Raw genomic sequence first — 6,963 nt, forward strand, 5'->3', positions numbered from 1 at the left:
ATTTCACAAGGCCTGACAAAATACAGCTGCAGGTAACTAGCGGCATTCTGTCTGAATTCGGTCCATTTTGCAGACGTCTGTGGTGCGTTGCCCTGTACTTTGGAGTCGACTCTAATCTCGACTGCAGCGTAGCACAGAGCTCGGTGAGCTCCTGGCTGTGACAGGACGGAGGTCGCACAATCCATCCAGACACCCCACACACCTTCCTCATCAGACATCAGGTCTATGGAAGCACACTTCCGAAGGCCCACCTCATCCTCAGCTAGCACACTCTGTCTCGCTTTTAGCAGCTGTTAAAACCAATAAAGACAATCAGTACTGCCCAATGCACTGCGTATGGACAACACACATCTATTAATGCACCTGAAAAATAGTCACATTGACCAAAAACGAATCTAATCTAATAAATCTTCCCGTCTTTCTTCTCGCTCGACTCCGAGCTGAATTCACCACAGCTTCCGCCTGCAATGCAAGATCTGGTTGTTTGTACCTGAAGCTCCTGCGCACTGTCGTGTAATATGTCTTAAAGGCAGCTGGAAAACAATTAATTGAGAGTGATATTAATAAGAACAACATAAGTCACAGTAAAATTAATAAGAACAACATAAGTCACAGTAAAATTAATAAGAACAACATAAGTCACAGTAAAATTAAACAAAGGAGAAAAAATGCAACCGGGTGAAATTGCAGAAATACACACCGGAAGCAAACTATGCTTTTTGAAATTGGGGTTTTATTCTGACTGCTGTTTAAAATAAGTGACAGCGGTCAATGGAAGCACAATTAAACAGATAAAAGTCTGATTAAGAAAAAAGTTTGCCTTGTTCGAAGAGATTTCACAAGAAAAAAAAATATTTCACTAGTAAAAAAAGAAAAAAAAGAAAAGAAATTGTAGAAACAGTTTAAAGTAAATTTGAAGATAACCAGTGGATCAATGCCCAAATCCACAGAATACTTAACTCAATTCAAACTGAAATGCAGTGTAATACACTGCAACTGGTCAGATTTAAATTGATTTCTCCAAACCAAAATATGTTAGGCTACAATTAAATACGATAACACAAACTGGAATACTGAGGTAACTTAGGCCTAAGTTACAAGAGAAATAAAAGCACATAAACAAAGCCACAACCCACGTTTAATCATGCCATGCGGAACCAGAAATATGCATTAACCATAAAGTTATACTGTATAATCACAGAATATAGATTCAACTCATTAACAGATTTATCAAATAAACATGCCATCAGTAATTTCCCCCATAAACCATAAAACGTACATACCCAATCCTTTACCGTCCGATCACCACGAGGTTCACTCGTCACACATGCGCTCCAAATAAATCTATAAACAAAAATGTACACATCAAATGTTCTTTTAACTTCGCTTCACAAGTTATTTGTGCATATTAAAGATATTGGAGTAATATTTACCAAGAAAGAAGAACGTATAACACAGAATCCGATCGATGCACGCACCGTCATGGAGCTCTCCTGAACAATGAAAAATGGCTGCCGTTCTCTGGTCGCGCGCACGCGTCCAGCACAAGTGAATAGTATTGCGAGAAGAGAGGAATTTCTTAAAGGGGCCACAAACATTTTTAATGCAAAATAGAAACGAGGTACATTTTATGTAAACAACTCTAATCGTAGTTGTAACTCTATATGTACAGTAGGCATAATTCTTGTCATTGCGTATGTGTATGCAGCATGAGTCAAATACAATCTTCTGTTCGTGTTGTATTATGCACAGTGGTTGGGCTCTAAGAGATTGTGATGCTGTTTGCATGGAATGCACATTTTACCTTTGTGGCAAAGCCTGATTGAAATTAATTGTTGAAATAAATGGTTTTGTGTCTTTTTTACATAACATTGGCTATTGCTAATGACACATAATAACTAATCTAGCTACTTTCATTAAATATATCAATTTAAGCTGAAAATGTAAGAGGGTCATTCTATGAAAATGTCCATTTTTCTGTCCCTAGCCTTTACAGAAATATTACACTTAAAAAAACACTTTAAGGTTACAATTTCTTTACATTTTAAAATAAAACAATTTGTTATTTGAACAATTACACCCTCTTGAGCCATCAATGTGGCAATATTTGATTTTTATGAATTATATAGAATTTCAAGCACCACAGAAGTGCTCGTCCCCAGTCATGTACAGAGGGAAAATGCTTTATTTTGAGGTCAATAACAGATTTTTACACCATTTAAAATACAATAATGTATACATAACTATCAAATATATTATGTAAATGATATATATAAAAAAAAATGCAGAATACATATTATAAAATTTATAATGAAAGTAGTGGTCCCCTGGAGTTGTGTCACTGGTGTTACTGTTAAACAAAAATCTCTTATTTTGAAATAAAAATCACACTGCTATAGCTTATGTTTGTATGCAGGCCTACGGAATTTATATTCACAATACTTAATAAGGTCTTAACACAAGTTTCAGCCGGCAAGTCGGTCGGACTAAAAGGGGGAAAAAATAAATAATTGGGTCGGTAGGCTACTAAACTGACAGGGTCGGTCGGGTTACGGCAAACAAGAATATTTTTAAGGATGGCCTTAGACTATTGTAACTCACTTTATTTTGGGCTATCTCAGGCCTCTCTCTCTCGTCTACAGCTAGTTCAAAACGCAGCGGCTAGACTTCCGGGACACGCAAATATGAGTCGATCACCCCTATTTTATTCAAACTCCACTGGCTACCTGTCACATTCAGGATTGATTTAAAAATTTTACTATTTGTGTATAAAGCTCTTAACAAACCGGCCCCCCAATATCTGACCAATCTCCTCTGCCCGTACACTCCATCTCGTACTTTGAGATCCAGTGATCACTGTCTTCTCATCGTGCCCAGATCCAGACTTAAAAAACGAGGCGACTGCACTTTTGCGACTGCAGGCCCAAAACTTTGGAACAGTCTACCCCTCTATATCAGACTAGCTCCCTCAATTTCCATCTTCAAAACATCCTTGAAAACTTTTAATACCCCTTGACACAACTATTGTTTTTTTTTTTAATTGTCCTGTTTCTGCCCTGCATTTTATCTATTGCCCTGTACAGCACTTTGGTCAGCCTTGGCTGTTTTTAATTTTGCGTTATAAATAAATATTGTATTTTTTTTAGAATTAACCCTCAGAGAGTCTTCGGTCACTTCTGACCAAATAATTTTCTGTTTTGAATTTTTAAAAATCACAGCTTCATCGGAAGGTTATGATACTTGGCTTTTTGACTTTTATGGCATTAGGTATGTGAATACAAAAAAAAATTGAGGTCATGATCCGAGCATGCTAAGTGGTCGTAAAAAAAATAGTCACACTCAGTGTCTTCGGTCAAAAATGACCGACCCATAGGAAATGAATGGGAAATTTACAAAAACACAAAAATTCTCTGAATTTTTGTCTGTACAATCTACAAATCGGCCACGATTCAAAAAAAAAGTACACCGCAGTAAAGGGATGACACTCTACAATATCAAGAGTGCAAAAAATTCACACCCACCCACACACACACACATACAAACACACTTTTATACACATACACACCAATAAATTCAGATTACAAAAAATCTGTTTTGAATTTTTAAAAATCACAGCTTCATCGGAATGTTACGAAACTTGGTGACTTTTCTGGCATTAGGTATGTGAACACACAAAAAAATTGAGTTCATGATCCGAGCATGCTAAGTGGTCATAAAAAAAATAGTCACACTCGTGGTCTTCGGTCAAAAATGACCCCCATAGGAAATGAATGGGAAATTGACAAAAACACAAAAATTCTCTACAAATCGGCCACGATGCAGAAAAAAAGTGCTCAGCAATGAAGGGGTGAAACTCTAAAACATCAAGAGTGAAAAACATAACATAATTAATAATTATAATTTATATATATATCAAGAGTGAAAAACATAACATAATTAATAATTATAATTTATATATATATATATATATATATATATATATATATATATATATATATATATATATAATTAATATAATAATTATTACAATTATTAAAATAATAATTAATAAAATGTTATAAACCTTGGCAAAAAGTATTATTTGAGAATTTCTAAAAAAATACATTCAATCCACATCTTAAAAGTAAGTAATTTGGTCCAAAAACAACTAGAATTCACAAGCATCTCCATTTAGAGCTATACAGGCATCTAGTGGTAAACCCATGCAATAACATGATTTATTTCATTTTATATTTAATAAATTGATTTTATTTTTTTTTATTTTATTTTTTTTCTGAAAGCCTAGTCTCTATTTTAACCGAAAATACTGTATAAAAAAAAAAAAATTTGAAAAAATTGAAAAAAAAAAATTTAATCATTATTTTCAATGGCAAAAAATGGACTATAAATAATGCATAAATATTAATAAGTTCAATCAAATTGTCTCAAAATACTAAATTAAAAAGAATAAATATTATAGAACAAAAATAAATTGCATTGGTTTTTACTGGGATGGAGGAAGTTTCATTTTTAGGTGTCCGGTCACTTCTGACCGGGAAGGCACTGAGTGTGACTGCTAAACGAAGACTCTCTGAGGGTTAAGTTAATACCTTTGAGTCACCTGGGATAAAACTCCCCCTGCTACCCTCATTTGCATTTGTAAAGCTCACAGCAGTCTCATTTACATGTTAAAGCATTAGAGGGAGGGGGGTCACGGGGCAAGCAAGTCCCACGTCAATTTCCGACAATTTCCGACAGTTTGCAGTGTTGCCTGTAAATTGCCATTTGCAGTCGTAAACCTGAACTTCCACGACAATCTACAGCGCCGGTAACTGTCGAAAATCCCACTTTTTATGCAGTGTAAGCAGAGTCGGGCCTGGTTAGTACTTGGATGGGAGGCCGCCTGGGAATACCAGGTGCTGTAAGCATTTTTGGTAAAAAAAAAAAAAAAAAAAAAAAAAGACTCTCAGAGTTTGTTCAAAATGCCTAAAATTGTCTCTGATTTTGTTCAAAATGCCTAAAATTGTCTCTGATTTTCTTCAAAAAGCCCGTTTTTGGCAGCAGATTTCGCTTACGGCCATACCACTTTGAGAACGCCTGTTACGTCCCTTTTTGATTTTAGATAGGGGTAAGGGAATATAACATTTAAATAAAGATGTGCGTATAACTTAATATGAAGGACCGGGCAATAAAAGGAAAAAGATCAACTCAAAAACTCCGCTCAAAAGTATTTATTTTACAGAACCCAAAAGTGAAAGAATGAAGAGAAAATAATATTTACAATATTTACAAACAATGAGAAAAACGACAATTAACAACACTAAACAAAAACAAACAAAGGTGGGAAGGCGAGCTCGAGAGATGCCAAATGAAATAAATAAATAAATAAAACAGAACAAACTAGCTAGAAGATGAATGCAACTAAACTAACTACCAAACGAAAAATGTAGAAAAGAAAAGTCTTCGGCGTCAAGACGCCCTAACAAAACTACACTAACTACAATATAACAAAACTTACAGGGTGTGGCACTCTCCTAAACTAGTGTGTCTAATACAATTCAAAATTGTCCTACGTGGTGCGCAATGTATGTCGCGCGACTTACTAACCTGCTCCCTCCTTCCCAGCCTCACATGCACCGTGATGACTGAACAAGGATGAACAGTAAAACAAACAAAAACACTTCACAACCACTATGACAATCGATTAATGCAAACAATAGACACACAGAAAACACCAGCGAGCCAAACAAATGCAAATGTCAAGTGAGCCAAAAAGCTGGGGACGTGGAAGAGATACGGGTATTTGAAGAAGGTGGTGGAATGTGATTGGATAGGGTGAACCGAGACGTCATCATCCTTCAGGACAAACTGACAGGCTGTAGGTTGATCCAATGAGTATCTGAAACACACACACACCCACACACCGCAACAAAGACAAACTACCCACATCCCTATTACAACCCTCTAAATACGTACACGTACGTAACAACGCCCTAGAGCAGGAAGGAAGTGTGTTTGACTGCAGTTGGAGAGAAAGGCTCTTCTTAAGCTTTATTATCAAATTTTTGTTTCTTTGTTTATATCTTGGAAGAAGATTTAATTTTTTGTTTATAAGCCACACGTTTAAGCTCCAAGCAGTTGATCTGCTTGGAAGCGATCTTTGTTTTGTTTGAACAATGGACGGACCACATGGCAACGACCTAGGCATGGAAAGAGGACTGGAACAACGGATTGTGCGAAATGAAGTAAACAAAGGTTCAAGAGAGACGAATAGAGTTAATATGGATCATGAAAGACAACGGAACGTAAAGAGGAGAGTGGATTACCTGAAAGAAGCCACAGTGGTGATTGATTTGAGAGACAACATGGAGGTAAAAGCTGAAGATATCATTAAAGCAGTAACACAGAAGATTGGTTTTGGCAAACTGTTGGCTGTGAGACCAAGGCATGGCAGGGAATATGAGCTGACATTGGAAGTGTGTGGGTGTTTGCGACGTGTTGGTGGACGGAATGGAAATTAAGGGCGAATTCTTCGAAGTAAGGAGGCTGGAGGTAAAAGAGCACATGGTATCTTTTCTTCACCTGCCGGCATATTTACGAAGTGACGAAGTGATTGAGGACAAATTGAAATTTTGGGGAGTCACTCCACTAATGAAAATAAGGAGAAGAGTATATCCAGGAACTAATATTGCGGACGGAACGAGGTATGTGAAAGTCAAATTTCCTAAAGAAGTAACTTCACTGCCATATAGTGCAAAATTCGAAACTGCTTTAGGGTGATTCACGATGGACAGGAAAACCTGTGTCGCTTGTGTATGCAGCCAGGACATATCATAAGGGACTGTCCTGACTTTAAATGCTTCGAATGCTATGAGCAAGGACATTTTGCGAAAGACTGTAGAGCTGATAAATGTCCTGATTGTAAGAAAGCATTTATGAGATGTGATTATGAAAGTGAACATGAAGAAGAGATTAATGAGGAAA

General features: G+C 36.4%; 1 long non-coding RNA gene across 1 annotated transcript in view; it reads right to left on the reverse strand.

Annotated features, from left to right (window-relative positions):
* The window catches only part of LOC311284593, a 2,315-nt gene extending 428 nt beyond the window's left edge, over window positions 1–1,887 (reverse strand). The window contains exons 1-3 of the long non-coding RNA XR_014626250.1: window positions 1,434–1,887; window positions 1,284–1,344; window positions 1–533 (exon numbers count right to left, since the gene is read on the reverse strand). This is a non-coding gene — a long non-coding RNA (uncharacterized lncRNA). The remainder of the gene's footprint in view (window positions 534–1,283; window positions 1,345–1,433) is intronic.
* Between the last annotated feature and the right edge of the window lie 5,076 nt (window positions 1,888–6,963).

This window comes from Rutilus rutilus, assembly GCF_951802725.1.
Source record: "Rutilus rutilus genome assembly, chromosome: 25".
NCBI classification, from domain to species: Eukaryota; Metazoa; Chordata; class Actinopteri; order Cypriniformes; family Leuciscidae; genus Rutilus; species Rutilus rutilus.